The sequence below is a fragment of the Antechinus flavipes genome, chromosome 6 (assembly GCF_016432865.1).
Source record: "Antechinus flavipes isolate AdamAnt ecotype Samford, QLD, Australia chromosome 6, AdamAnt_v2, whole genome shotgun sequence".
Classification (NCBI taxonomy): Eukaryota; Metazoa; Chordata; class Mammalia; order Dasyuromorphia; family Dasyuridae; genus Antechinus; species Antechinus flavipes.
The window spans coordinates 250978255-250987127 of NC_067403.1; positions in this window are offsets into that span (position 1 = coordinate 250978255).

Here is an 8873-nt window from a genome sequence, read left to right on the forward strand (position 1 = left end):
ATAAACAATAATAAGTGACCATAGTAATACAGAGTTTATAAACTCAAAGAACCTTGCTTTTAGTGGGAAAACTCTCTATTTGTGAAAATAGTGTGCAGAACTGTAAGGCAGTTTGGTAGAACTAGATGTAGACAAATATAGCACAGGGAGTACTAATATACATTTGAAAAGGATAACTGATTTAGACATAAAAGATGTTAATATACTTATATTCAAAGAGCATGAAGGAATTGACTTGTGAAATCTATGAATAAGAATTTTGACCAAACAAGACATAGAAAAGTTCACTAGAAGTCCAATGAATAAATTTGTATAACATTTAAACATTGTTTTGCACAAACAAAACTAATGCACCTAAAATTGAAAGGGCAGCAACAACAAGAAATATATATATATATTACACCAAATGTTTCTGAAGAACATTTCATTTCAAAAATCATTAGGCTACTGAATAAAATGTAGAAAAATATAATCTATTTCCCAAGTTGATAAATTGGCAGAAACTATGAATAGGCCATTTTCAGAAAAAGAAATGAAAGTTATCAGTAGTCACCTGAAAAAATGCTATAAATTACTATTAATTGACTGTGAGTGAATACAGATTGGAACATAGTTTTTTTAAACTCCATTTTTTGCCAGATTTTTTGGAAAAGAAATTTATGTTTTCCTTCACAGTATGATTTTTATGGAAATATTTTATATAATATCATGTGTGTCTTCTCAATGAGGGGAATGAGGGTGAGAATAGAGGAAGGGAGAGAATTTGGAATTCAAAGTTTTAAAAATAAATGTTAAAATTTTGTTTACATGTAACTGGGGAAAAGTAAAACATTAAATTAATAAAAATAAATATATAAAATACATCTTTCAAAAAAAAATCCACTCTGATTTATTTAAACTGATTTTCAGATGAGAAGGACTTCAGATCCTTGGCATATTTCTTGCCTTATTCTACTTTCTCTACAACTCTTTTGCATTATTTCCTACAATGAAATGCCTAGAAAATAATACAGTAAATCAAATACGGAGAGACTGTCACCTGTGTCTACCAATCCTTCCAATGGTAGGCCATTTATATAGATCGTGAGTATAGGTCGGTCAACTGTTACAGCTGCTGTCCAGTATATTCCTGGATTTTGTGATCTGGAGTCAGAATCTGGGTGATTATCATCAGGTTGCTTATTAGGATTCTGTATGAGTAAACCTGATGCTACTACTTCTCCTGGGTGATGTCACACATTGTCTACCTGTATTAGTGACTGGGATATTATCTACACATTCCCCAGTTTCCCACATCAGTGTGTGGATGGACACTGTTTTGTACGTACAAAAAGGAGGTGAAATGGTCAAGCCTACTGTGCCTGGAGGTAGGGGATCCATAGGCTGGAGAGGAACAGATTTCACCTCTCCAGGGTGTATCTCAGTTGTCCCAGCTGCATACAGCTCTATTCTCCCCAATTGTAATTCCCTTCTGCTATCAGGTTGCTTCCTGGCTGGTTGACTGTGTAATCCCCTTCTCCCATCATATGGCTTTCTGGCTGATTGGTCATGTCTGGGTATTGGACTTTTAGGGACTCTCTGGGTGCACCATTGGCTGCCATCATGCCCCAAGTGTTTTTTGCCTTGGGCCCTGGGGCTGGGCCCCTCATCCCGTTTCCCTGAATCTGTCTACATTCTGAGGCCCAATGGAAGCCTCTGTTGCATTTTGGACATGGGATATTGGGTCTTGTTCTCCCACCTTTTTTTCCCATTCTATCTCTATGCCAACATTGAGCTTTCAGATGCCCTACTTTTCCACACTGAAAGCATCTACGAGTCTCTCTGGAAGTCCCTTGCCAAGAGGGACTCTGTCTTCCCATGTTTGGATTTTGGGAAGTCTGCATCATAGCCTGGCTATAAAAGGCATCTATGCCCACTGTGGCACAGCATCTTATGATCTCTTCTAAAGGAGCATCCTTGCGCAGTCCTAGTATAATTCTTCTGCAAACCTCATTAGCATTTTCCTTAGCAAGTTGCCTTATCAAAATGTCTGTTATTGGATTTTCTCCATTTGTTCTTGTGATGGCTGTCTGCAATCGTCCCACAAAGTCAGCAAAGGGTTCATTTGGCCCTTGTGTTATTTTTGTGAAGGCCCCACCCTTGTTGTCTTTATTGTGGAGGGAAGCCCACGCTTTGATAGCATTAGCAGCAATTTGCTCATATGCTGCTATAGAATAATTAATCTGTACTGTGACATCTGTATAAGGACCTACACCTGTTAGTAGGTCATAGGTGATTGCAGCATGAACTCCACTTTGAGTATTTTCTTGGGCTTGTATCCTACAGAGCTCACTATATTCAGGAAGCCACAAGTAGTTTTGTCCAGGTTCTAGGCATATTCTTGCTATAGATTTCCAGTCATTAGGGGTCAAGATTTCAAAAGCCAAATTCTGTAATAACATCTTAACATAAGCTGATGTAGCCCCATAAAGAGTGCAAGCTTTTTTCAGGTCTTTGAGGATTTTTATATCAAAAGGAGAGTATCTTCTACTTTCTTGACCTGAAGAATTAAACTGTTGAATAACGGGAAAAATGTAGTGTTGGAATTCCAATACATTTCTCCCTTCTTCTTTGGCCTTAATTAGTCCCTTTTGCAATCTACTCAAAGGAGCAGCTGGATGCTGGGGGGGAGGTGCTGGATGCTGGGGGGGAGGTGCTGGTGCTGTCACTGCCCCCCTCCCCCATTACCCCTTCTCTCTCCATCCTGGAGGGTGGAGTTGATGGAGGAGAGCCAATTACCTGCTCCTTAGGTGGGGCTGAAGCTGCCTCAGATTCACCCTGCCCTAGAGCCTCACTTAAGTCTCCATGCCCTGTGAGGATATGGCCATTAATCTGTTCTTTGTCTTCCTCCTTTATCTCAGGCTTTCCCATTTGGCTATTCCTAGAGTTTTTTCCTTTTCTCCTAGAACTTATACAGTATTTTAAGGCCAGCTGTATCATATTGTATAAATAGAATGCCTCGAAGGGAACTGAATGAGGACCGTTTTCAATGTTATATGCGGAGAGCTGTTGACCAACCAGTGCCCAGTTATCCAGAGAGATTTGTTCTTCCTCTAAGAACCAAGAGGAGGTGCGTTTTAATGTACCCAGAAGTTTAGCTGCCTGTTTCCAAGTTACAAGTAGCCCTTGATCTTCTATCAGGTCAAGCAGGCTTTCTATAGCACCACTCCTGGGTGGGGCAGGGGAGGGGGAGGGAGAGGAGAGCTGGGAGGGATGGAGAATCTTTACCTAGGATCTGTCCCATTTCAGCCAAAAAGTTACTGCTTTAGTCTTTAAGAAAATAAGTTCCCTGTTTGATAAGTTCCCGGTCACTGGAGACTTCTTCAGTGAAAGTAGGGTCCTTGGTTCCCACGCTTGGGCGCCAAATGTAATGACCGCGTATTTAAAATCAGCCGGAGGCAGGAATTCAATATTTATTGAAGTGAAGAGGTGAATAAAGATTGCAATAGCAAGAAAGATTGCGATAGCAATATGGGCAGCTGTGACAGGAAGCCAGCTAACAGAGAGAGATCTGAGCTGAGCAAACCATCGCAATAGCAATCCAAAAGTCTCTCCTTCCCCTTCCTTTTCCACTCCCCTGCCTCCACCCACCAAAATCGTCGTTTCCTATACAACATATCAGGACTTGCACAAAGAGTGGGCGGGAGCCATTCTTTCTCCAAGTTTATATATTAATAGAGTATGGTCCAATTACTATTTAGCCTCATGTGCTTGGGACCTCAGTGCATCAACTCAAGCCTCAGCCCATTACACTGATACATTGTTGGTGGAATTCTGAATACATCCATCCATTCTGGAGTTATCAAACTGTGCATACCCTTTGATCCAGCAGTGTTTCTACTGGGCTTATACCCCAAAGAGATCTTATAGGTGAGAAAGGAACCCACGTGTGCAAAAATGTTTGTAGCAGCCCTGTTTGTAGTGGCCAGAAACTGGAAAATGAATGGATGCCCATCAATTGGAGAATGGTTGGGTAAACTGTGGTATATGAATGTTATGGAATATTATTGCTCTGTAAGAAATGACCAGCAGGATGAATACAGAGAGGACTGGCGAGACTTACATGAACTGATGCTAAGTGAAATGAGCAGAACCAGGAGATCATTATATACCTCAACAACGATACTGTTTGATTCTGATGGAAGTGGATTTCTTCGACAAAAAGAAGATCTAACTCAGTTTCAGGTGATCAAGGATGGACAGAAGCAGCTACACCCAAAGAAAGAACACTAGGAAATGAATGTAAATTGTTTGCATTTTTGTTTTTCTTCCCAGGTTATTTTTACCTTCTGAACCCAGTTCTCCCTATGCAACAAGAGAACTGTTCGATTCTGCACACATATATTGTATCTAGGATACACTGTGACATATTTAACATGTATAGGACTGCTTGCCATCTAGGGGAGGGGATGGAGAGAGGGAGGGGGAAAGTCGGAACAGAAGTGAGTGCAAGAGATAATGTTGTAAAAAAAATTACCCAGGCATGGGTTTTGTCAATAAAATGATATAATAATAAAAAAAAAAAGTATATGCAGGTCCATTGTCTGTTTTTATTGCTTGTGGCACAACCATGATTGCAAAAGGTTGTATAAAGAATTCAGTGACCACTTGGGCTGTCTATTTGGCTGCTGGTATTGCAACAGTAAATCCTGAAAAGGTGTCTAACACAACATGGATAAAAGACAGACGACCAAAAGATTTATAATGGGTCACATCCTTGTGCAGAATTTCATTGGGTCTCAAATCATGAGGGTTCTTTCCTGGAGGGAGCACAGGTGCATGGAGAGGAAGGCAAGCTGTATAGGCTTTTACTATGCCCCTAGATTGCTCTTTTATTTTCCCAAATTGCATATAGATATATGCCTTAACCTTTGGCCAATGACTGGGCCAGCTGACATCTCTAACGATTGTACAATCTGCTCCTGTGTCTACCAATCCTTCCAATGGTATGCCATTTATATAGATAGTGAACTTAGGTTGCTCAGCTGTAACAGCTGCAGTCTAGAATATTCCTGGATTCTGTTGTTTGGAGTCAAAATCTGGGCAACTATCCTCAGATTGTCTATTAGGGGTCTATATCAGTAAGCCTAATGCTACTACTTCTCCTGGTTGATGTCACACATTGTCTACCTCTATTAGTGAATGGGATATTATCTACACCTTCCCCAGGTTCCCACATCAGTGTATGCATGGACACTGTTTTGTAAGCACCCTCAGGAGGTGAAATGGTCAAGTCTACAGTGCTTGGAGGCAAAGGATTTATAGGCCAGACAGGGACAGATTTCACCTCTCCAGCTGGCATCTCAGTACTTCCAGCTCCATAGACCTCTACTCTTCCCAATTGTAATCCCTTTCTCCCATCATTGTTTCTCAGCTAATTGGTCATGTCTGAGTACTGAACTTCTAAAGACTTTCTGGGTGTAACAATGACTGCCATCATGCCCCAAGAATTTTTTACCTTGGGCCCTGTGCCCCCCATCCAGTTTCCATGAATCAATCTACATTGTGATGCCCAATGCAAGCCTCTGTTGCATTTTGGACATAGGATTTTGGGTCTTGCTCTCCCACCCTGTTTTCTCATTCTGTCTCTATACCAACATTGAGCTTTCAGATGTCCTACTTTACCCCATTAAAAGCATTGACAAGTCTCTCTGGAAGTCCCTTGCCAGAAGGGACCTTGTCTTCCCATGTTTGGATCTTGGGAAGTCTGTATCATAGCCTAGTTACAAATGGTATTTGTGCCCACTGTGGCACAACGTCTTATAATCTCCTCTAAAGGAGCATCTTTGTGTAGTCCCCATATAATTATTTTGCACATCTCATTAGCATTTTCTTTAGCAAGTTGCCTTATCATAATTTCTGTTGCTGCATTTTCACCAATAATTCATATGACAGCTGTCTGCAGACATCCCACAAAATCAACAAAAGGTTCATTGGGACCTTGCTCTATTGTTGTGAAGACTTTACATCCATCTTTTTGTGCAGGGAGGGATCCCCAAGCTTTTCTTGCAGCCTTAGAAATTTGCTCATACACTGTTATGGGACAATTAATTTGTTCTAAATTCTCTCCATACCGACCTTCACCAGTTAGTTGGTCAAAAGTGATTTGTACATTAACTCCTGTTTGCCTATTGCGTCTGGTTTGACTCCTACATAATTCATGATACTCCGAAAGCCACAATAAGTTTTGTTCAGATTCTAAACATGTCCTTGCTATGGATTTCCAATCACTCGGCATTAAGATTTCATAAGCCAAACTATCTAGTAACATCTTAACATAAGACGATGTAGTCCCATAAAGAGTACAAACCTTTTTCAAATTCTTAATTTTTTCCAAATCAAGAGGAATGTATATTCTCCTTTTTTGACCTGAAGAGTCAATCTCTTCAATCACGGGGTATGCATTCATAAAATCAGATGCATCCTGTCCTTCATTTTTTGCCTTAACTAATGCCTTTTCTAATCTTGTCACAGGCTCCTTAATAGGTGGTTCTGATTGCATTACTACCTCTCCCCTTCCTCCTTCTCCTTCCAGGCATGAAGGGTTAATTGAGGGAAGTAGGACAGAGCATTGGGAATAATCTAATTCCTCCAGTTGTGAATTCTTATCTGATTCTTCATCCTTTTCACCTAGTTTAGTTGGCACCTACCCCTTCTGCTCTTCGTTTTTCTCATTCTAACACTTATATAATTTCTTAAAGCCAATTGTATTAAATTGTATTTTTGGAAATTGAGCTTGGATTAGAATTATACTATTCACCTAGTTGTTCTTCTACTAATTTCCACTCATTTGGATCTAATTCTTTTTCCATAGAGAACTAAGGAGATGTGTACTGTACAGTTTTTAAAAGATCAATATATTCTCAAGTGATAATTAAACCTTGATTTTTTATAAGTCTGGCAATGGTCTCTAAACATTTTCCTTGAAGAGGAAAAGCAGGCTGTTTTCTAAACATCTGCCCCATTTTAGCTGAAATTTTACTTTAGCTGTTTAACAAAATTTCCTTATTGTATTCACCGTAATTTCTGGGTCGAGGGGAGTTTTCCACTGGATCAGGATCAGAGGCTTTTCCACTGAGATCAGGATTGTGTCTGCCTTATGTTGGGCACCAAAATGTAGTGCTCTTCTTTTCTAAAATATATATTCATTCTCTGGGAACAGGTTTCTTGGGGGCTTCTAGAGGCAACCTTTTTTTCAGTTCAGATCAATAATCACCTTAAATTCAGCCAGTTGTTAAAAGTTCAGTCCTTTATTGTCTCTTCCAAAATAGCCCAGTTAGTTTTCTTAGAGGCCTATCTCTCTCCTTGGTTCTGAGAGCTTTTGTTGCTAGTCCTTTAGCTCTTCCAGCTTCTGCCTCTAGCTCAGCTCTGACTTCTGGCTTCTCAATCTCCCCAACTGACTCCTGGTTGAGGCTCTAAGAGCTTCTAGTGAGCTTTTTTTTTTTTTTTTTTTTTTTGATATGCTCTTTTAGAGTTGGAAGTCAAAGTTTGACTCCTCCTCCGAGAGCCTGCGATTGTGTGTTCCTGATTTGTGAATCTCCCAGACTTGTGAATCTCCAACGCTAATGTGTGAATTGTTAAAGGTGTAAACTTAAGTACATAAGCATTGTTTCTATCAATTCCAGTGAGTTAGCAACTTGTTTCAAGTTCTGGCCCATAACACTTCCCCTCTATCTTGCCTTCCTGGGCCCCAGGCTTTGATAGCAGCAGCAATTTGCTCATTTGCTGCTACAGGGTAATTAATCTCTGCTAAAGTGTCTGCCCAAGAACCTACTCCTGTTAGTTGGTCACAGGTGACTGTATATTTACCAGGTTGCCTATTTCTTTGGGCTTTTCTCCTACAGAGTTCACTATACCCAATGCCACAACAAGCATTGTCCAGTTCCTAAACATATTCTTGCTATAGATTTCCCATCATTACGGGTTAAAACTTCAAAAGCCTAATTCTCTAATGCCATCTTAACATACGATGATGTAGACCCATAAAAAGTGCAAGCCTTTTTCAGATCGTTGATAATTTGTAGATTCAAAGGACTGTATCTTGTTTTGTATTGACCTGAAGAGTTAAGCTCTTCAATCACAGGGTATGCTTCTGTTTTTAAATCAGACATATTCTGCCCTTCCTCTTGGGCTTTAAGTAGTACCTTTTGCAATTGAGTCATGGGGATGTTACCTGGGGAGAGGTGCTGATGGTATCACTGCCCTTCTCACTGACTCCTCCTCTTCCTTCCACCCAGAAATGTGGAATAGATGGGGGAGGGTCAAGAGCCTCCTCAGGTATAGGGGAAGGTGAAGCTGAGCTTTGAGAGTGAGAATCATCACACCCTTTATCTTCACTCAACTCTGCATGCTTTTTGGCTATTTTGTCAGTACCATCTCCCTTCTTCTCCTCTTTCTCTTCATCTTTGTCTGACCGTCCTCCTTAAATCTTTTCTTTTCTTTCTTTCTTTCTTTCTTTCTTTCTTTCTTTCTTTCTTTCTTTCTTTCTTTCTTTCTTTCTTTTCTTTCTTTCTTTCTTTTCTTTCTTTCTTTCTTTCTTTCTTCTTCTTCTTCTTCTTCTTCTTCTTCTTCTTCTTCTTCTTCTTCTTCTTCTTCTTCTTCTTCTTCTTCTTCTTCTTCTTCTTCTTCTTCTTCTTCTTCTTCTTCTTCTTCTTCTTCTTCTTTTTTTTTAAGAAATCCTGGGATTCTTCAAGGCCAATTGTATTATGTTAGATATATAGAATATTTTCTTAGAAATTGAATCAGGACCATTATCACTGTTATATTCACTTAGTTGCTCTCCCACTAATTTCAACACCACATTCAGCAAGCTCCAATCGTGGGGAGAGCCATCA